Consider the following 23543-nt stretch of genomic DNA (forward strand, 5'->3'; position numbering starts at 1 on the left):
ACTTCACAGAAGCAAGGTGCTCTGCATAGAGTTGGTGCTGAATAAAATGCATCCCACTCCAGAAAGCTCGATTTTTCTTTTTTCTTTTGGGTATGATCATGCATTTCAGAGCACCTTCAAAATGTGGAAGTTTCCATTGTATAGGTCTTAACTTTTGATTTTGAATTTTGCCCTGGGGTTTTTCTCCTAAAGATATTTATGACAGGTACTCTCATTCCCCCTACATCTCATTTGGTGTCTATTTTTGCTTTCTTTAGTCTGCCTATATCAGTACAGCTAGCTCATTTACACTGCTCTAGATCCAGGGGAACACCGGATGTGTGTGAGACCACTGGATCAGAAGACTCAGTAAGCAGATATCTGTTTAAAATCAAGAATATGACTTGATGGTCAGGTGGATGGACACTATTTGTTGTTTTTGAACTCAGTGCATGTAGATCAGATAGCTTGGTATTTACAAAACAAATGAGTTAACTCTAAGCACAAAATGTACAATAGGAAATCTATATGTAGGTTTATATACAAATAACTGGGAGCAGCAAAATATGATTCTTCAAAAAAAGCATCTCCATCTCTGTATTTGCTTATTTATAAGCTACAGTCATTGTTCAGTATGAAACTTCTTAAGTCTAATTGGGAAATTTAAAACTCTAACTGGGCCTCCCCAGTGGCGCAGTGGTTGAGCGCTGGGTTGCGAAGCTGCCTGCAGCCTCTGCGGCGCTGGTTCGATCCCCGGCTGCTCCCCGGCCACCGGAGGAGGGTCCCACATGGCGCGCAGACTTCCCCTGCCGCCCGCTGCTCCCCTCAGCGGTGTACTTCGGTCCTTCTGCCTGCTCTGCTCCCCGCTCTGGCTCTGGTGAATTCTCTCACCCTCCCGCGCTTCTGACTGTACCCAGTGCATGTATAAATGAAACAAACAAACAAATAATAATAATAATAAAAAAATGCCTCTAAATAAATAAATAAAACTAACTGTTCTTTTAAGAAAAATGATTTAAAATTGTAATACTTTTACAATTGTAATTACATGCTCATACATATTTCTCATAATGTCTATAAGAATTTCCATTAAAATCATTTGCCTTTATCAATTCCTTTCTGGATTGCTAAGTATTTTTAAAAACGTTTCCCATATTATATAAGATGCTACGGGTTTTACAAAAATCCAGGGCATTACCATTACTCTCAAGAAATGCAATAAATATAAAACATGAGAAAAAAATAATTAACAACATGAGGAAGAATATCCAAAATGCCTAGTAGCACCAGTCCCAAGTTGCCCAGGTGTTTATCAGGGGAGCAATTACTGTTTTCTGTGGAGGCTCAGGAAGGACTTCAGGAAGGAGAAGGGATTTAAGTTGGTCCTTGTGGGATTCAGAGAGGTAAAAAGAGTTAGCCAGGGGGAGCACTCCAGGTGGGGAGAAAGGAAGGCCAGTTAGGGGAAGCTGCCCTTTCAAGAGAAGTGAGAGGAAACACCCCTCCCTCCAGCCCTCCCACTCCCAATAATCTTTGCTGAGTTTCCTTCAGGACAGATGTCACAGCTGTCTGTTGGAGGACTCAGCTGCTCAGGGTGGGTGGAGACCCAAGCTGGTTGGAGGAGGGTATTTATGTCACAGATAAGTCAAAGTCTAATATAGAGCATTTGACCTTTTCCTGCTCCTCAGCTGAGCATTTCCACTAATTTTGGTTGGCGAGTCTCACAGGTAAGTGGGCCTAGAAGGTTCTGAAAGAGGCAGGAGAGGGACCAACCCTAGTTCCTCGTTTACTACCTGGGCTAGAGACATAAGCTCTAGCAATGATGTCTGCCTGCTCAGGTAGTACCAAGGTGGGTCTTCTGTCAGCTCACACAAAGATGCACACAGAGTACAGTTTTTTCATAATTAACTAGTTCTGACTACTGGGAGTCTAGGAACTTCCTTCACTAATTGCAATTTCTTTTTTCAAAATCCAGCAGATAAAGTTTTCATTCTTTTTCAGTTAATCTGTCCTGAACACTATGCATTAGGTACTCCACTCTTCAGGGTGTTATAAAGAAATAAAATATAACCCACCCCTTTATAAATATATACAGTTAGGTGAAGGAGATGTACAAATAGATGATTACCATATGCAAAAAAATGTTTTGGAATACTATTTCAGAGGATCATATGTCAGCCAATGAGTTTTACTGACACCGAATAAACACTAGTTTCACTCTTATTGGAGATGATCTCTGTCACGGACTGTGGCTGGCAGAGAAGAGTACTTTGCAGAGAGAGACACTGGAGGGAAGACAAAGGAAGGATATCTTTGGGCTAAATATCTGTGATTAAATGCTATCCACCCATTTAGAACAGGCAACATAGGCAGTCTGTGGAATCCTTGAGGAGTGTTCCATTTGGAAACTGTCTGATGAGTGACGCTGTGTTAATTACAAACAGGAGTGGCAGCTTCAAAATGACATTAAATGAGCTGTGTTGCATTGCAGAGCAATGCAAAAGGATGAGCAGGCATAGTAAACACTAATTCCTCTGTAAAGCCTCCCCACTACTCTTTATTATGCTAAAGCATTTGGAGGTCCCATTAAACAGGCTAAGGCAAGTACAGTTGTCTTTTACACGATGCATCTGACACATGGCATGTCTACACTTTGCAGAGAAAGTACATGCAGTATTTAGTTGTACTACACATGACTTATTCTGATCACAGAGTTATCAGTTCTTTTAAGGAATCTGTTTCAAGTTGATATAATTATAGTGTATTTTGGTTAATCATGTAAAACAGCAATTTCCTTCTTCCCCTCCACTGCATTTCAGCAACTTAAAAGGTTTCTCTCTTGGACTAGAGCTTTACATCAGCATTTTCCAAGCTGCATTCTGTTCTTACAAATTCTCTATATGCGCTGGGAGACAATTTTCCAGTTACGTAATACAACTCTTTGTAAAATTACAAAGGCTAAGCCACACTACTCTTGATTGTGTTTAGAAGAAAAGGTTGGACATTTCCATTGTCCTAATAAAAGCAACTTAGACACATCTGGAATCTCCATCTGAGTAACTTCTTTTATTAGAATGAAATCTTGCTGCCAAACTGGCAAATTGGACAATGGAGTAATACTTGAGAAATATTCAGGGCCTAACATCCATTCAAAGTGAAACACATAGGAAAGAGTATCACTCAAGCCCTGTGCTTCATTGCCCAGGAGTCAGCGATCCCATCTACCGAGGTACCAGGGAGCACTTCTACCAATGGGAAAGACAACCTACCATGTTCTCTGTGCCATATACATGAACTACCAGAGTCAGGAGGATAGCATTTGCAAGTGATCAAGCCCATTTTTAAAAGTCAAAGGAAGTTCTCACCAAAACATTTTTCTCTAGACTTGTTAAGAACCATGACATTTCCCACTGATTTAATTGTGTGCTCAGTCATTGATTCCAAATTTTAAAGTAGTCTGTGGTTGATTCTCAGCATAGTTACCAATGGCACTGGAGGCATTCAGATTGTCAGAGCTCTTCATAAGATAGGGCCATAAAAAAAAGTGTGCAAGAAATAAAACAACTTTAATACTTTGAAATTATTTGAAAATTCCAAAATTTAGGCAATGTCTTTGTTTCTAAAGTAATATCTCTATAGATTTCCCTTGCTATCTTGAGATCATTTCTATTTGGTATAATTTGGTAAGACTATTTTTTAGGCTGGGAACGCTAAAAATTTTTCCATATAAATTACTGGTAATAGTATTCCCAGGACCCTCAAAAGACCTACCAGTTCATACCATATTGGAACATTAATGCTATTTTCAAATAGCAGGAGAAACCTGTGCCATCTTCTTAAAAATACTGATGGCCAGTGGAGTCTATTTTGGGACTAGAGGCTTCAGGACACACACACAAACATATCTATAGATATGTTTGTATAGATCTAATATAGATCTAAATATTACTATAAAGGTCAGCAATTGAGTTATAAGGAATCAAATTGGGGTAGGTGATGAGGGTTGTCCTGAAGCTACGTATGTGCAACACAAACTCTCTTATTTAGTTAGAATGTATAATTATTTGTGGTGTTTTAAGGGAGAAAATCTATGGAGATTTTGGGGGTGGGATGGGGAGAAAAGCCATTAAACCATCTCTTTGGTATCGCTACTACTTCTAAACAAGACAGTGAGTCAGGGGAAAGTGCCTTGTAGCATCATCTCCAGGTCATTTTCCAGTTCAATACTGTTGTACTCACCCCTGCTTTCCCCAAGTCAACCCTCTTCCAGAAAAGCATTCATACTAGTCATGGATCCTTACTGTGGCTTGTATGTTGATACACTGTCTCTGAACTTGCCCCCTGCTGAAGGGATTCCAGCTATCAAGGAGAGGCTAGGAAGACTTGGTGTGGTTTAGGCTGAGTTTATGTGGCTCTTACCACCAAATACTCCCCTAAGCGAACCTCTTTTTCCTGGGTAGAATTTTATGCTATGTTATACACGAGGCCACATAAAAATTACACCTTTGTGTCAGAGGAGTTGAGGCATATTGGGGAAATGAGACACAGACTAGGAGTCACCAGATATAATCCCAGTGTTGCCAGTGATAAATAGTATAAATGGGTGAGATTTGTAATTTAATCCCTCTTTGCTTTTCTCCTCAGGAGTAAAATGGACGAGCAGACATGATACTTTGTTGAAGGGACAGTGATACACAGACTTAATATTTGATTTTAGCCATCAGAGAGAAGAGACATCTCATTTTGTTTTGTAAAACCCCAAATTTCAGATTTCACAGGGATGGGAGACCACTAATAAAAACTGTATATTGACAGTAAGTGATGAATCTAATGAAACTCCCTGCAGAGATCTTTGTAAATGTGCTATGAACAAAGATTATTAGTAATTACCAGACTGCTACACGTGCTCCTTAATAAGCACTTAAGAAATCCACTAATGAATCAGAGATTAACAGACTAAAGGTTTGCAATTACAGAACACATTAAAGGGATAACTGTAGGGAGATTAAATAAAGATTTTTTTAACTCACTGTAATTAGCGTATGTTACTGAAATAAGATGTTGCTCCTACAGAGTATGTTTGCTCTCTTACTGGTTGACTGAGCATGGCCAAAGTCAGACTGAACGTGCAAAGACACGTCTGAGGTTTTGAAATTGAAATGTACACACCCGCCCACCAACTTTGGAAAAAGGCCCTAGAAAGCACTTCTCTAGAAACATTGCCACTGCATGTGTTAGTATCCTGTACGCTGAGAAATCAGCTACCAGGAGAAGAAACACCCTTGGCCCCCGAAAGGCAGATGACTGAACTGAAGGAGGAGGCAGGCTCTGCTGTCACCCATGCAGGAGACTCCGCCAGCCTGGAGAAGAGGCTGCTGGCTTTAGAGATGATCCGTCAGTTTTCTTTAGCAAGTGCTGGGGAGAATGGGTGCCCTCTAGCATTGCTCTGTGTCCATAGCCTTATTATTCCAAATTTAAGTAACTAGTGATTGTGAATGGTCATTCAAAAAAAAAAAAAAGTGAGCTCTGGGCATTGTGTTTTACTTCAGATTAAATACAACCAATTGTAACGATGACAAGCACAAGATTCCTCTGATGAAGTTGAAAGGGTGTGGTTTATAGTCCTCGACATAGAGTTCTGTCTCAATATTTACTGAGATCCCCATCTGCAGGTTCAGGTGAAGTGAATAAAACATAGATCTTGCCTTCTAGGACTGAAAAAACAGGTGGGGTGCAGGGAATGTTAGTAATTAATTATAAGATAAGGCAGAAAGAATTCAAGTGTTAAATAGAGTCACGAGACTTGATTCCCTCCCTTGCAATCTAAGTAACAACTCTGCTTGCTGGATCCGGCATGGATTAACCCCTTAAAATAATGCTGACATATTCACAAGGGTCGTGAGTTAGGTTCTCTCTGAGCGGTGATCACAGACTGAATTTCAAAAGTTATGCTAGTACATATTTGGCTGCTTATCAAGTTATTCTAAAAATTTAGGGCAAACAGATACTTTTCCTGATTGTTGCTTAGTCATTTCCCTAAGAGATTATTTTATAAAAGAAATAGAAATATATCTGGTAAAAATTAAGATGTCATTTGCCTGTTTAAAATCTAAATGCCTCTGCTGGGTGTAAGTAGGCTGGGCTATACTTTGATTGAGCATTTATGATTTTGTAAAGAAGACTAATAAATTTCTTTATGTTATAGTAAAACAATTTCAAATTTGAAGAAATATATAACCCGGAGTGAGCAGTCAGGCTAGATAATTGCTCTAGATAAGGGAACAACATCTTGGCAAAGCCACAGAGGGAAGGAAATTTTCTGTGCTATATAATTTTGAACATGCTTTTGAACAGAGCCTCAAAAACATTATCTTTCTGAAGTATCAGATCAACCTAGATAACCCAATTATACTTTAAGTAATTTCCTGTGATCCTAGACACATCTAATTACAGTCTTCTTTCACAAGCCGAGCGAGAAGATTTAAAGTCTGATATTCTATGACTGTACATTTTACAATTCACACCTAACACTTAAAGTACACTTAAATATCCTATAAATGGATCATCATTTTGCCAACCAAAAATTTTGTTACATTTACTTACATGTCCCTAAAAAATGTGATGAAATAGGTCTAGTTTTATATATCTTACACAAGTATAAGACATATGGCATGTCTAGCATTTAGAATCTGTGTATAATTTGACATTGAAAATGAATCATGATAAGAGAGTTTATTATACCACCTGGCGTAAGTTCTTCCAGTTGTTTGTATTACTTATGGGATAATAACTAAGTACACTGACAATATAATTCTAAAATTTATTTTAATGACAACATACTAGTTAACAAGTCAGAGACAAATGATCATTAGAGATTATAATCTAAATCTAATAATGTTAAACCACAAGCAATAAAATAGGCTAATTGACATAGCTATATAATTAAAATGCTCCAAGCATAAACTGGTCTCAATTAAACAAAAGCCTTACTAGCACAAACTTTTAATCATTTTGTTTTGTAAAATATGTCACATTACAAAACTATACTTAATATCAGATTATTGTGCTGCCACTTTGAATGTACATGTGTGTATATATACACACACTTTTAACTAAACTTCATATTTAATGCCAACAAATGACATCACATTCAGATGCATCTACCTGTGGTTTCTCAAGTGCACAGACCTAGGTTGGCCATTACAGCAATTAATTAACAGGAACCCAATTTGCACTTGGGAAATGAGGGAAGGATGGATCACAGATTGGAAATAAAAGCCATTATCAAGGGTATGAGAATAGAGAGGGATACACTGATTTCAGAAATCAAATAGTAATACTACCATAGTCATGACAGGTATCATGCTTTCCCCATATCCCCCAAATAGTCATAAAAACTGTAACTTCCCCTGAACCCCACCCCACTCCCGCCAAATTTATCTGTGTCCTTTCTTTTCTCACCCTCCCCACCTAGCCCATGTGACAGTGAACCACACGACATTCTTCTTACCTGTCAAACCTCAACTCATTGTTCAGGATGAGACTGAAATTTTTGGTTTTTAGCATCCATGAGAGATTTTCAGAACAGGGAATTCAAATGTAGTCGAATCTACCAGAATCCTCTTATGGCCCTGGGAACTAAGCCACTTCACAGAAACTAATCACACACTAGAGACCATAATCCAGGATCCCAGGGAGGGAGAATGTCAAAGCATATAGAGTCTCTGCAGACCTAATATACCATTCCATTTTATTTTAACTGATAAAATGTGCCTATTTTATGCTTTATTTAGCACTGATAAGGAAGGATGCTTTTCAATAATGTCAAAGCAACAAAGATTAAAAGAATGGGTGGTTTCTTTGCATTCATAAGCATAAATGCTTATGCTAGAAAGAAATTTGGGGAATGAAGATAATAAACTTGGCTAATAAGAAAACATGCTTATGCTTATCATAGCTGAGGAAATTTTTAAGGGAAGTTTTTATTTTTATACCAAGATTGACCTCATATGTGACCAAGATTTGGAACAGTTATTATCAGTTCCAAATAAGGACACAGTTTTCCAAAGCATTTCAGAGGTGGACAAGACCCCAAAATGATAAAAGTGGCAATTACACTTGTAAATCATTCTTAATTTTGGAGCATTTTTACAAATATGATCGCGCCTCAGGGTGTCCCTTAGTTTCCCAGTTCTTTATGCTTGTGAGTTTAAAGTCGCTTGAAAAAGAATTGGCTTGGAGTTTAAAAGGTGTCAGACTAGAACAAGTTTCTTGAAGTCTTCCAGTTGTACTCAGAAACTAATTTAGTTAATAAGCTGAAATATTACTTCTCTGAGCCCAAGTATTTCCACTTTCTACTATAGAGGAAATATTACTTGTGTATTACCCAAATGACTTCGAAACTTAACTCTGGAATGCTAAAGAAATCAGCCCTGAATTATCTGTGTTGTGGGGAGCCATGTTTCAGAAATGTACCAGTTATGTTCATTTAATAAGATCCCTCACTGACAGAAGTACAGAGAGCATAAAGAGATTTCATCAGGAAGGTGGGATAGACAACTCTGTAGAAAAATTTAGATGCAGTCCTATTTGAAGAGCAAATAACATCATGTGATTCCTCTCAATCCTCTCATTGTTGATAATTACATTTATATATCTGGATAAAAAAAAATCTTGCTATATTTATCTGGCATCTGTTTTATGGAATTTATTTATTTCCAAGTTTTAAGGGCCTACTGTGTGTTGGGGAACATCATTAAGGCCAATATCAACTAATGATATCTTTGTTTATAATCCTCCTCTCTCTCTCAAATGTTTTAATAATGAATATTTCATTATGTCATATGTCATGAACCCATGTTCAAGTGAACCCCAGTGGAAGGGTGTGGTTTCACTATTACCATCAAATAACATGTTAAAAATAATTAAAAGCACATCGCTTGGAACACTGGCAACAAAAGAGATGCATGAATTATTCCCACCCAGAAGCAGGCCTAACTTGTCCATAGAATGTGTGCAGAAAACTATGTGTCACTAATTAACCAAAAATTTAATAAAAATCAATTAATATTTTTGGCAGAATTATAGGTGGCACTTTGGCAAGTAGCAAAAGACAAGACAGTTCAAGTCATTTAATATAAAATGCTGATCTTATTCCAACTAGTAACTTGAAACCATAATTACCCTTTAATAATTAACTCTTCCCTGGATACATTAAGATACAGATAATTGGATATCTGGGTTAATTAAGGTTCTTTAAAATCTTAAAAACTAAACATAAGACAGTCATTTAAAATGAGACTCAAGTGAGACACCCATAGTGAATCCATGAGCTATGTCTAGTGAAACTCCACTCACTCTTACTCAATCATAAAAGCTAAATGTGAAGATTAGATTTAAACATTTGGAGTTTTAGCCCACCCTTTCATAAGTAAAACTTTATCATTACCTTAACAGGGGTCTCCCAGGTAGCACAGGGGTTAAAGACAGCACTATGGAGCTATCCACAGCCTCTGCAGCCCGAGTTAGATCCTGGGCCAGCCAGTGAGCTACCCACATGGCGCGGAAGACCTCTTTTGTCTCACCCACTGCTCCCCTCAGCAGTGTATATCAGTCCAGTCTGTCTGTTCTGCTTTCCACTCTGTTTTTGGTGAATCCTCTCACCCTCAATCCCCTGCAACTCAGGCTTCAAGCCAGGTAACGATTTTTTTTAGGTAAATAGGTTTGCAAAGTTGTCTGTGTATAGAGCCATAGAACCTCCACTTCAGATGTTGTTATTATACTGCAATAACCACAAAAGCACCCATAATCCACCACCATTGCCCATTGTGCTCCTTCCCCACTTTCTTCTCAACCCTCTCCCTCCCTCTCTGGTAGCCTCAATTTTGCAGGCATATTTCTACAGTTTGACTTTATCTGACTCTTTTACATCATGTTCTTGCTTCATTGCTCTAGCCAGGGCTTTCAATTCTAAGTGGAGTAGAGTAGTGAAAGTGGACATCCTTGTTATGTGCCAGATCTTCGTGGAAAAGCTTTCATTTTTTCACCATTGAGAATGATATCAGCTGTGGGTTTTTCCTATATGGCCGTTATTGTGTTGAGGTATGTTCCATCTACCCCAAGTTTTTCTAGGGTTTTCATCATAAATGGATATTAAATCTTATCAAATGCTTTCTCAGCATCAACTGATATAATCATTGATTTCCACCTTTCCTTTTATTGATGTAGTGAATAATGTTGACTGATTTTTTTTTTTTTTTGATGTGGAAGAATCCTTGTGTCCATGGAATAAATCCCACTTGGTCATTTTTAATGTAGAATCATTTTAATGCATATTGAATTTACTTTGATATGATTTCGTTGAGGATTTTTACATCTATGTTCATTAGAAAAACTGGATTATAGTTTTCTTTTTTTGTGTTGTCTTTGCTTTTGGTATCATGGTAATGTTAACTCTGTTTGGAAGTATTCTCTTTTTCTCAAATTTGTGGAAGAGTTTGAGCAGTATAGAGTATTAGCTCATCTTCGAAGAATTAGTAGAACTCATTAATGAACACTTCTGGTCCTGGAGTTTTGTTCTTTGGGAGACTTTTGATTGCTGTTTTGATTTCCTTGTATGTAATTGCTCTGTTCAGGTTTTCTATTTCTTCCCTATTCCGTCTTGGATGTTGGTATATTTTAAGAATTTCTCCATCTCTTCTAGGTTATTCAACTTACTAGCATACCAATGTTCATAGCAATCTCTTATGAGTCTTTGATTTTCTAGATTTCTTTTATAACTTCTCTTTCACTTCTGATCCTATTTATTTGATTAACAACATTTTTTTGAGTGCCTGCATGAAATGGGCACTTAGAAGTTAGATTCTGCTTAAGACATAGACCCTTGTACACATGTTTGCATTCTAATGGTGACAAAGATGTAGCATGAAAATATTAATAGGCAAGTTTTCCCTATTTTATTATATTCTTATTTGTCTCTTTGAGTAGTATGTAGGGATCCAACATAGTATTTTCATAGTGACTGGGGTTGATAGGGGCCTTCTGAATGGGACTGGGCCTCCTGGGATGCTATATTGTGACTTCCTGAATCCTCACAAAGCTGAGAAGGGTCAATTCCTACACTAATGGTTTCACAGTGCTTTTCCCTGTTTGTTTTTTTCCCTTTTTTAGTTTTGTTCTTTCTCCTCCCTTATAGCTAGGCAATGAGCTATCATTTTTTGCACATCAGTGTGTCATCTGCCCCCAACTCATTCTCCTTTTTTCTCCACTTTTATTTTCTGCATTCTCCCATGACCTTTAATTCATCATTTAAGACCAGTGGCAAACTAATGATCAGGTAACCCAACTTGGTCAGGGCTCTTAGTGAGGGTCTGGCCTTTGTAATAACCTTTATTTGACTGTAGAGAGACCACGTGCATATGTTTTGTTGTTCAGTTCTGTGCTGGAGAGTTGAGGTTTTGAGATCAGTGGCCTCTGACTGAGTTGACTTTTCCCTGAGAACAGGAGAGGATGGAATGCAGCCTTCATTTCCCACTAGTGTTCTCTCTCCCTCAGCTCTGGTGCCATGCTCAGGTAGAGTAGCTCAGGCAGCTACAGTCTCTCCTCTTGGTGAGAGGATGACCCTGCTCCTATCTCCTCAGAATTCCTTCACTCAAAGGGTTTAATAAAGAGGCTCGTCACTCCTTGAAGTCAAACAATAACTAATTTGAACTTATGATGAGGATGATGACAAAGCAGAGCTGACGCCAGCCATAATAATTTCTTCTTGATTTTGTTCCCCTTGTTTTGTGGATTCTGTTTCTGTTTGTTTCTTCCATGTTTCTTGCATATGTGTGCTTTTGTTTTCCATTTCTGCATTATAGATTATGTGGTTATTTAGATTCTCATAAATGTATGTTTAGTTTGAAAATTTGAGAAAAATATGAAAGTGTCTTTTGAAAAACCTATATATTTTCAGAATTCTAACCAAATCACTGTAGTTTTCTGTTGATTTGGTGGCATTACATTATCCCTTTGGGGGAGAAAAAGGGGGAGAAAAGGAGAGGGAAGGAGGAGAGAGAAGAAAAGAGAACCACTGCAAATCTTTCTACTTCCTCGTACACTACTTCCAAAAGCATTGTAAGCCACTGCTAAGCCACTCTTAATCACTCGTGTTAGGTCAAATTCTGGCAGAAATCATAGGTCAGCTGCAACTCCACAGTTTGAAATATCTTTTTAAAAAGTCTTGATATAATTCATAGTACAGTTTGCAGCTATTATTATTATTTTATTCCCTTGAATGTAGACAACTTTAAATATTTGATGCCAGGCCTCTCCGGTGACGCAGTGGTTGAGCGCTGGGTTGCGAAGCTGCCGCAGCCTCTGCAGCGCCAGTTCTATCCCTGGCCACCGGGCAAGGGTCCCACATGGCGCGCAGACCTCTCCTGCCGCTTGCTGCTCCTCTCAGCAGTGTACTTCGTCAGTCTGCCTGTTCTGTTCTCCGCTCTGGCTCTGGTGAATTCTCTCACCCTCTCGCGCTTCTGACTGTACCCAGTGCTTGTATAAATAAATAAATAAATCTTAAAAAAATAATAATAAATATTTGATGCCAAGAGAGCATTCTACAATCAAGACTGATTTGAATATATAATTTTTAGTGATATTACTTGCATCATGTTGAGTGTTATATAGCAAGTGAATTAATGATTATTTTATGATTTAAGAAAAAAATACCACATGTAAACAAGCATACCATTGAGAACATACTTTTTTCTATTGACATAATTTTGTTTTATAACATTATATAAGTTTCAGGTGTTCGACATTATAATTTGACATCTGTACATTACAATGTGGTCACCACCTGAAGTCTTGTTTCCATTCACAACTATACTACTGGCCCCGGTCATACATTCCCAATTCCCTTCCCTTTTAGTAACCACTGACCTGTTCTATCTTTGAATTTGTTTTTGTTTTGTTTTATTTTATATTCCACCTATGGGAGAAATCAAGTGGCATTGTTTTTCCTCTATTTGACTTATTTCACTTAACATAAAGCCCTTAAGGTCCATCTACATAGTTGCAATGGCAAGATTTCATTCTTTCTTTATGGCTTAGTAGTATTCCATAATATAAATATACCAGATCTCTATCCATTCATCTGTCAACAACCAATACTTTGGTTGTTTCCATGTCTCAGCTACTGCAAATTATGCTACAATGAAATATACCTTTTTGAGGATACCTTTTTGAGTTAGTGCTTTTGTATTCTTTGGATAAGTACCCAGAAATGGAATAGCTGTATCATATGGTAGTTCTGTTTTAATTTTTTGAGGAGTTTTCATGCTGGTTTCCATAGAGGCTGTACCAATTTACATTCCTATCAACAGCGTATGAGAGTTCCTTTTTCCCTAGATACTTGTCAACACTTGTTATTTCTTGTCTTTTTGATAACTGTCATTCTAACAGATGTGAGGTGATATCTGATTGAGGTTTGATTTACATTTCCCTAATCACTAATGACATTGAATATCACTTCATGTGCCTGTTGGCCCTCTGTACGTCATGCTTGGAAAAGTGTCTGTTCAGATCCTCTGCCCATTTCAGATAATAAGGCTACTTTAGATATATTAATTAATCCAACCCATAAGCACAGAATAACTTTCAATTTCTTTGTGTATTTGAAGATATCCAAGTTTTGGATTAAAAAAATAAAGAAAACATTTCTTTAAAACCCCAAGTTTAAACATCCTGGGAATTTTAAGACATAACCAGAGATCTCTTTTTGTGTTGTTACATTGCAATACCTTTCTTAAACGAGCATGGCTTCATCAGGGTTTTGGTTGCTAGGACGGACATGTCTCAAAGTATAATAGGAAACAAACCTAGTGGTCTCCACTTACTCTTTATGCCACCACATGAGCCAAATACTTTTCATTTGTTCCTCCAGATTTACTCTTCACCCTTCTCTACTCTGTTTACCAATCTGAGAAGTGACCTGAGTTATTACATCACAATTCTCCTATATTCTCTACTTCCCTATTGCATTGTGGCAATGAGAAGCCCTGACAGGTGACAGGAGGGAAATGAGTTTGGGATATTTATTTGTTTGGTTCCTTCTTATGTGCTTCCTCAGACTTTGTCTCTGTCTATAAACAATTGCTGCTCCTCACGCGGAGCCCTCTCCTCATGACTGTCGTCTTTCAGCCTTTGGTAACCTTGCCCTTTAGCATGACTTTGAGTTTAGAGGAAGTGACAGCTTTACTTCCTACTACTGGTGGTCCCAGGATCCCGAGTTCTTCTTTGTGATTTCCTTATATCCTGCCCATACATTTGTAATAAATCCATTTATAAGTCTCTTTAAATTATCCTGCTTTGAGAGTGTTATCTGTTTCCAATTGGTTTGTTCACTGCAAAAGCAGAGCAAAGTCAAAATTCTCTAGGGTGTGGCCTGTTCAGCCATGTCCAAGGTGTAGAGTCATTGTGCAAACATGGCCCAGGCCCACCCATTTGGCTGAGGCTGTGAGTGGTGGAGACTGACAGAGAAGGAGGCGTTTAACAGGCACCGCAAAACACGTCTACCAAATAGTACACCTTCATATTTCCTGGTTAAAAAAAAAAAAAAACACCTCCTTTCTGTTCATTCCTCTTCAACTATATGATTGCCATGATCTGCTGTTGCAATTCTTTTTTTCCTAGTGGGTTGCTTCACCACGGAGAGAGCACATTACTGCTTTTTCACACGCCTGTGCTTTGTGAATAGTGCATTCTCTAAGTATGCCATTTAGAATCCACATCATCACATAAAAGTTGAAAATGTTTATAAAAAACCAAAAGGGAGAAAAAAGCAAAAACAACAACAGAATCAAGAAGTTTTTTTAGGAGAAAATTGTATTGTACCAACCTGGATATGCCATAGATATGACATGCAGTATTTGTATTCAAAGAACTAGTTACGCTTTTTTTTCCTACTTTTTTTTTGGGGTATCATTTACATTCTTTCCTACTGCCACTAGTTCCCAGTGCTCCAAAGACACTCAACTGAATGAGAAATTGTCATTACACCAAATATCTTACCACTTCTATCTAGAGTGAAAAATGCATCAACATATGAGAGACCAGGCAGATTCAGTAAAGTATCTAATTTAAGGCACTATAATGATTGTGTGGATATCCAGATAGAGAATCCAAACACATCACTCATGAACCATCACCATGTTGCCTTGTGCTCTTCCCTCCACTGTTTTGATCCCCCTACCCCCCCCTCTGCTATATGCTTCAGTTCTATATGGTGGCAGAACTGTGGGGAATGTAAGAAAAAAGCTAGACTTAAGCAACAACAACAAAAAAATAGAATCCAAATATTCCATTTTAAGGGTTTATTTTTCTCTAAATATTTTATCTTAGTACACTAGTATGTCTTGGGTGATGACCATTATATTATTTTTATTTCAGAAAAAGGGGAACTAGAAAAAGATAAATCACTTTCTATAGATCCACTGGAAACTAGCTTTCGTGCTGCACTGATTTCTCAGCACACTATTTTTCCAATTTTAGCTAGGTACATGTATACACCAGGAAGTCTGGGTGTGGTACTCACATTGCCCCTTGGGACAAGACAAAAATGGGAGAAAATATAAATTTCATCCCACTTAGTTTTAGAGTTGCATATTTTTATATAAGTTGAAATAACGTTAAGATTGCAAAACAGCTAATTTTCCAAATTAGTGTGTTCTAAAGGAATATCACCACTGCCTGCACCATATATGACAACCCATATCATCCCCTCTTTTGTATCCTACATCATCAATTTCAAAACTTGATATGTGCAAAAGCTTAGACCGACTAAGACTTCATGAAGGGATTCTAGTGAGAGGTGATTATATGGTTTTAAAAGTCAGAGACTGAGGAAATGGCCACAGTTTTCTCTTGCCACCTCCTGTACCACACCCAGACTTTCTGGCGTATGCATGTACCTAGCTAAAATTAGAAAAATAGTGGGCTGAGAAACCAGTCCAACATGAAAGCTAGCTTCCAGTGGATCTATAGAAAGTAATTTATCTGTGTTTTATTCTGTTTTCTTTAAATAATAACTATATACAAAAAGATCATTAAAATAGCACTGGAGGGCCTCCCCGGTGGTGCAGTGGTTGAGCGCTGGGCTGTGAAGCTGCCCGCAGCCTCTGCAGCACCAGTTCAATCCCCAGCTGCTCCCCGGCCACTGGAGGAGGGTCCCACATGGCGCGCAGACCTCTCCTGCCGCCCGCTGCTCCCCTCAGCAGTGTACTTCGGTCCTTCTGCCTGCTCTGCTCCCCGCTCTGGCTCTGGTGAATTTTCTCACCCTCCCGCGCTTCTGACTGTACCCAGTGCTTGTATAAATAAATAAATTAATTAAAAAAAAATAGCACTAGAGCTTTGAGTAAAATCAATAGAGGCTTAAAACGCTCTGCCCAACATGGTGGTAACTAGTCACATGTGGCTATTGAGTAGCTGGAGATGTGGCTCATGCAACTGAGAGAATAAATTTATTTTAACTGATTTAGTTAGATTTAAGTTTAAAAGCTATAGGAGTAGAAAATATTTTTCTATTAGAAATAGTTTAGGGCCTTCCCGGTGGCACAGCGGTTGAGCGCTGGGTTGCAAAGCTGCCCGCAGCCTCTGCAGCGCCGGTTCCATCCCCGGCTGCTCCCCGGCCACCGGAGGAGGGTCCCACATCGCGTGCAGACCTCTCCTGCCGCCCGCTGCTCCCCTCAGCAGTGTACTTCGGTCCTTCTGCCTGCTCTGCTCCCTGCTCTGGCTCTGGTGAATTCTGTCACCCTCCCACGCCTCTGACTGTACCCAGTGCTTGTATAAACAAAACAAACAAACAAACAAACAAATAAATAAATAAAACATGCCTCTAAAAAAAAAAGAAATAGTTTAATTGTTTTTTAAGGCTATACTTTAACTGTTATATCCCATATGATGTTGTTTTATAGTATGTAGCACTTTTTACTCTTTAAGAGGAGGCCACCAACAAATTAAAATTATATGTTTGATTCACATTATATTTCTTTTGGGAAACTCTGGTTTAAAAGTTAAGGTTTAAAGCTAACGTATTTTTTTCTGCATATATTGTACCCTAATATATGCAGCATTATCAAAAATTGTGGGGGAAACATCTGTAGTACAGTTGAGTAGGTAAGAATTAGGAAAATATTCTGAATTTCAAATTCAATTCTCCTTTTATTAGCTTAGTGTTACTAATTGTATAGTTCCTCATTACTTCAGTTATTTATATAGGTTTAAAATAAGTAAGGTTCCACAAAGAAACTTTATTACACCAGTTTTGAAATGATTAGAGATCAAAATGTCTTCTTTGGTGTTTTTTAAACTATTATGAGATACATCAATGCTTAGAATGAAGTCACAGTGCCTATAAGTCTGGCAAAAATGTTTTCTGAGAAATGCAAAATGGAATCTACTGAATTAAATTCCAAACCAAATTAGGAACATTGAAAAGACTCTTAAATACACAATGTTCTTTTCCTTCAAGCTATTTGAGTCGCAGCTGAAGATACCAGTAAAGTCTGTTCCAAGTATAAAATTTGAGAAAGATCTCTACATAGATATGTTTAAGTCACTTCCATGTCTGTGTCTTTGCTAGTTTGATAAAAATTAAATAGTATCTTAAAAACAAAAGGGATTGTCTGTCTAGTCTTAAAACAAAACAAAACAAAACAAAAAAACCCAACAAAATCCCTCGCTGTTGCAACAGAAATAGCCAGTTTCTCAGGAGAATGCTAGAAAGTAGTTGGAGTTGTTAACAGAGAGATAGTGACTTGAAACTCACCGGAGTGTAATGAAAATTAAATAATATTTTTCTTTCCAAATCAACCTAATGATGCTATAAAATAATACCTGTATCTTCAGTTCAGTGAGTCCCAACAATTTGAGTTCTTCCAACGAAAATTTTATGCCCCTTTGTTTTTCCTTAGACAGGACAAGAGACAAAATCTGGAAAGTTTGGGTCATATGGATCATGGCAGCACTGCTATGTCTGGAATTTTCTTATAAATATCCTATTGCTTTGAGGCTCACAAGCCTGGCTAAAACAGCAGGGACAATCTCATTTGCACTTTTATAGTTGTAGAGGGATTTTCAAGAGTTAAAACAATTTTCCATAATATTCTGTATTAACTTAATGGATCTGAAGTGTGATTATTACACCTTTTCACGCTTTTCTGCAAGATGAAAATTTGGAAGTAATTTTAGAAAAACAAACAAAATTATAAACAAATGCCAAGAGGAAGGCATTCTTGGGTACTCAAAAAAGTCTACTTTGCAACAAATTTTTACTGCCTGTTTGCAGCTTTATGCCTTTTTAAGATTACTTTTTAAACACTATAAATGACTGTTTCTACCCTTGTGAAAATCATCACTTCAAAGCAACGTCTTGTGGCACTCTCCAGCGACTAAACAAATCTCAGAAAACAAAGTGGATGCCACGCTTTCTGTGTTGATTAAACAACAAAGAACATTTTATCAGGATCTATTTTTACTTGACTAAGATAAATCTCATTGTTTAACTGAGCTGGAAAAATTTCACGTGGCTTAAAATTAGAAAAAATACTTTCATTAAAATGGAAAGCTTCCATATAACTCCACTCACATTAATCTTTCACCTCACCTATAAAGTTCGTAGCAAACTAGAACAGGCATAAGGATACCAAAAAAGGCAAGATATAAGGAAGTTTAAAAATCAGAGTCAATGAGAAGGGAATTCAAAGTAAATATATGGTGCTAATAAAATAAATTTTATGCACACACACAGAAAGTAAATAAATGCTTAAAGGAAATAGGATATACAAACCAAACGGATGGGATGGAGAACAGGTTAAATTGGAGAAAACTTATTTGAAGCTGTGCATGAGATACGTGCATATCAGTAAGGACTGATAACTTCTTTCCGAGAACTAAATCTATAATTTTCGAAAGTTTTGAAGGAACATTCTAGAAGCTCAGAAGAAATGTACATATAAAGTACCTAAACAATAGGTAGAGAGTAAATTATCAGTTGATTCAGATCTACTTCAGAAAGGGCATTGGTTTCTACTGAATTTGGTTGGCTCTGTGAAGAGAAAACTGTGCCAGACCAATTTAATTTCCTCCACAGAGGAGTGACAGGCAATGTCAACCAACAGGAAATAATAGTGAAAAAGGAGGTTAAAATAGGCCAGGCATGAGAGAACCAAAATCTGGAACACAAATTTGATGAGGGATTTGGAAAGGACAGAATACAGGCAGATACAGCTGAAATTCTTTTAAAAGTCCAATTTTTGCTATGAAAAACCATTTAAAATTGTGTGAAGTAGATAATGAAGCAGTGGCAGACTTCTAATAACTGTGCATTGCTGGATCAAAATAGCAAATCAGACATATTTCCTAAATTCAAGAGGTCCTCGATTTGAGAAACCTGTAAATTCTAGTGTACACTTCTCCCCCTTGTATCTTTTGCACACTGATGTCACAACTAAATTTGAAAATACTGTGAATGAAGGTATGCATCAATTTTGTAATAATGCAGTATATGAACTATGAGCAATGTAAGACTCTGTTAAAAAGAAGTCACCACGTTGCATAAGAAAGAAAAATTAACACAGAGAATATTAATATTCCAAAGAGCAATTAGGTAAACTTCAAGAATCTCTTGTATTAGGGGAGAAAAGACTGAATTTCAATCAGATAAGATTTCATTGACTTCAAATCTTTTACCTTTAGGATCAGGTTGTGTGATACAGTGGAAATAGGAAAAGTTTTGGCATCACACAAATCTGGGTTCAAATCCTGACTCTGCTCTCACCTACTGTAACAACTTGGACAGGGATTTTATGCCTGTTTTTTTACTTAAAAATGTAACACCTACTTTGCCATTTGCAGTAAGGATTAAACAAGATAATGTGTGTAAATGTTTGATACATATATTTCTTAGTAAATATTGGCTTCAATCTACCCCTTCTCAATCATAACCTCTCTTCCCTCCTCTCTCCCTAACACCCCATACGCATGGGAGAGGGAGATATAAGAAAAGGCAAAAATAAAGTCTTGTCTTATGAAACAGGAAAAGGGACACAGCCTCACTTCCTTTTACTCTTAAACCCTTGTTAAAGGTTTCCTGACTCTACAAGGAACCATTCACACTCATTTGGCATTCTCACGGTATTTCCCTGTTTTTCCATGAAACATGTTAATAAGCTGAACGAAAGAATCTCCTTGTCAAGTCATATTTTTTTGGTTATTTCCTATATATATGTATGAGATAAAATACAGTCCAAATGAGTAAATCACCAATAAATGTTAATTCTATTAATGCTTAAAAACAGCCATCCAACCATGTCAGCTTTACAACTATAACCTTGAACTGGGAGATCTGTCTCTTTTCTTCCAATGGATTTGTCCAGTTTTCTCAAGTAAACAAAAGTCAATTTCCTACCAAGCTCTATAACATCTCCATAGCAATTTAGTACCTATGCATAAAGAAAAAGTCAGGGATTATAAAATCACTTAGAATGTATTATTTCTAGACTGAGCAGACATAAGTCTTTGAGGATTAATTTCATGCTGAGGGTTAAATTTCACTTTCACGATAAGCTAACCATTGCCCGGGGCTGCACAGATAATGAACCTGCCAAGGGATTAGCAAGGAAACACTTGTGTTATTATAAAGCGGGTACACTTCCCTTTCTAACCAAGTTCATCCTACATGACATTAACAAATTACTCGTTCTCTCAGCCCACATTTCAATATAATGTGAGCCAGTAAGTGACCCTGAACCAATAGGACGCCAGATAAGATCTTCTCAGTGCATGAATAGCTATTAAACTCGGCTGAGAGAGCGAGACCTCCTGCAGGGAAACACGAGGCATTTTATCTCCATGGGCTCCTGCCTCAGATGCAGAAACTTTTCTTTGGTCATACAGTCTCTAAATGGACACAGAGCCAAGAGGTGAGGAAGATTTAACACAACGTGTTTAGCCCGCAGAAAAGATACTCTCCAGAAAATACAAACGACATAATTCTTTTTTGACAAACCCACAAGGATGTAATACCTCCTACACAAGACTGTATTGACTTAACTTTTTTAAAAATACAAATGATTAAGAGATTTCTGGTATTTCACATAAAAATATCATTTTCTCAATGGAGCCTTTCTTACATAGCAGGTATGTTCACAGATGTCGAGTCTGTTGGTTTTTTTTCCTCTGTCTTCATTTTGGGAGATCACCTTCTGCTCAGGCAACCCATCCCCAGCCCCCACCCACATGGAGGGGTCCCTCCCTCTGCTGAAAGGCACTCATCATGGTCTCCTTTCTACTGTAGTTGTCTTCTTCCTACTTGACTGTAAACTTCCAGAATGCAGACAGTTCATCTTAACTCACCTTAGCTTTCCCTCCAGAGTCTCACCTTCATAGAGAAGCCTCAGCCATTATCAACTACATTTTCCCATATCCTTATTTCACTGTTTATTGCTTGGAACAGAGAAAACATAATGGTTATGCAGAATGTGTGGCTTCTGTTGTCTATGAAGTTGTAATTTAGGAGTGTCTAGTATTAATGAGGAGTGCTTTTGTCAAGAAATTGTTCTGTTATTGAATAAAACAACCACTGCTTCAGTGACACCTGCTACTTCTTCCCAGTGAGTAGCAGATGGAGAGAATAGGGGTGTTTAGGGCATCCATTGGCCTTTGCTACAACACATCTTGGTTCAAACCATTAATTTTATAGGAAATTATGATGAGGTTTTTTTACAGTGTATTAGTACAACTCTGTTCAAAATGTCTTAGGAACAATAAGTAGATTAATATTTATATAAATGCACATTATTTGCCAGCTTGAAGGCTTTAGCATTGGGCCCATAATGACATGGTTGCATTTCATATATATTCTCAGACAAGTAGGGTATACAGTTCTCAACACAGATGAGTTCAATGCTAGCACAGAAGCACTGAAGATGAAGGGGCCTCAGCTTGGACCTGTGTGTTCTGCTAGTGCCACATGAACCTTTGTTTGAGAAAGTAGTTTCAGAGACGGGTGGACGTGGGATGCAGCACCTGGGTTAGGAAATAAGCAGGTGGCTGAGAAAATGCATGTGAAAAGTAAATGCAATATTCCTCATTTAAACAGTTCGTAGAAGAAAAGGAAAGAGGAGACAATAACCAAGATGAATAGGAGGCTTTGTTTGTTTTTATTTAAGGATGGGGGAGACATTTATAATTAGAGAAAAAAACTGGGTTAGATGATGAAACTGAAAAAGCAAAGGACAGAATGGATATGTTAGTCCTAGAGGTGTAGAGTCAAGAGAATCTATTCTTAGAAAAGAGATCAGATACTGTCTCTTTGGAAAGAAGAATAAGGAACGACAAGAGAAGCAAACAGGCTTAAACCAGAGTAGAGGAATTTTGAAAATTGTTCCCAATTTCCTTTGTGAAAAAGGAATGAAAATTTATCTGCAGAGAGTGGTAGAAGGTGTGTCTGAGGTGTGTGGAGGGCTAGGACGCCTGGACAGGCTGCTACGGGAGTCAAGGGGGATGCCGAAGAGAAGTTAGAAGCGTTCTCTAAATGAATCAAACAGGGACCTCCCTGGTGGCACAAGGGGTTAAGTCTCAGCACTATGAAGCTATCCGCAACCTCTGCAGCACTGCCCCTAGCTGCGCTGTGGCTGCGGAGCTGATCCACATGGCACTGCAGACCTCTCCTGTCTCGCCTGCTGCTCCCCTCAGCAGTGTATTTCAGTCAGTCTGCCTGTTCTATTTCCCACTCTGTCTCTGGTGAATCCTCTCATCCCCCGCATCTCTGGCCTGTACCCCAGCTCTTGTATGCATAAATAAATAAATCTTTCAAAAAAATAAAAGAATCAGACGAGTTGCAGTGGGACCAGAGAACATGACCTGGGGTTCCCTGTGCCTGAAACGGCTGAGGTTGGGCCTCCAGAGTGAGAGTCAAGTGAAGTCAGAAGGGAGCAGAGGACTAGGAGAAGCAGGGGGAGTGGACGAGCAATAGTCCTGAGTGGGATAAAGAGGGGGCACAACACACAAAAGTGAGAAGAGCAAGAAGAGGGGTATTTCAGATTTCCCATGAAGAAGGCGAGTCTGCAGTCACCGCCAAGAACGGTGCAGGACTGTGAGGACAAGAGGCGAAATGCCTGGTAACGCTGAGGCTGAGTCTGACGATGCCACCAGACAACAGTCTCTGGAGCCTTGGAGGGTGGTGGGGCCTTGGGCGTCAGCTGGCAAGTAATCGAGGGAGGAAAGGAAAGATGTCCAGTGCGGTGAGGACCACAGCGAAGGCAAGTGAGGAACATGCCCGGCCCTGTGTGAACTGCAGAGAAGCAGCAGTCTCCACTGGAGGGGTGTGACGAGTAGTCAAGCAAAGGGGTGGAAGGAGGGCGCCAGGAAATGTCAGCTGAGAAGGTAGATGGGGCTAGTGAGCCAGGCTGGAGGGACAAGTTTCGGGAGATCTAGTCCTGATCTAGCCTGGAGCACAGAGCAAGAGGCAACAGGACACCCTGGATTTGCATTTCCTTGGTTCTCTTTGCTACAGTGACCTCTAT

General features: G+C 38.4%; 1 protein-coding gene across 1 annotated transcript in view; it reads right to left on the minus strand.

The window, feature by feature from the left end:
- Positions 1-23543, minus strand: part of SLC25A21 (solute carrier family 25 member 21) — a gene marked incomplete at its 5' end in the record, with an annotated part of 431493 nt that overhangs the window by 117336 nt on the left and 290614 nt on the right. The gene's annotated exons all lie outside the window — the stretch shown is intronic.

The sequence above is a fragment of the Talpa europaea genome (assembly GCF_964194135.1).
Source record: "Talpa europaea genome assembly, chromosome: 8".
NCBI classification, from domain to species: domain Eukaryota; kingdom Metazoa; phylum Chordata; class Mammalia; order Eulipotyphla; family Talpidae; genus Talpa; species Talpa europaea.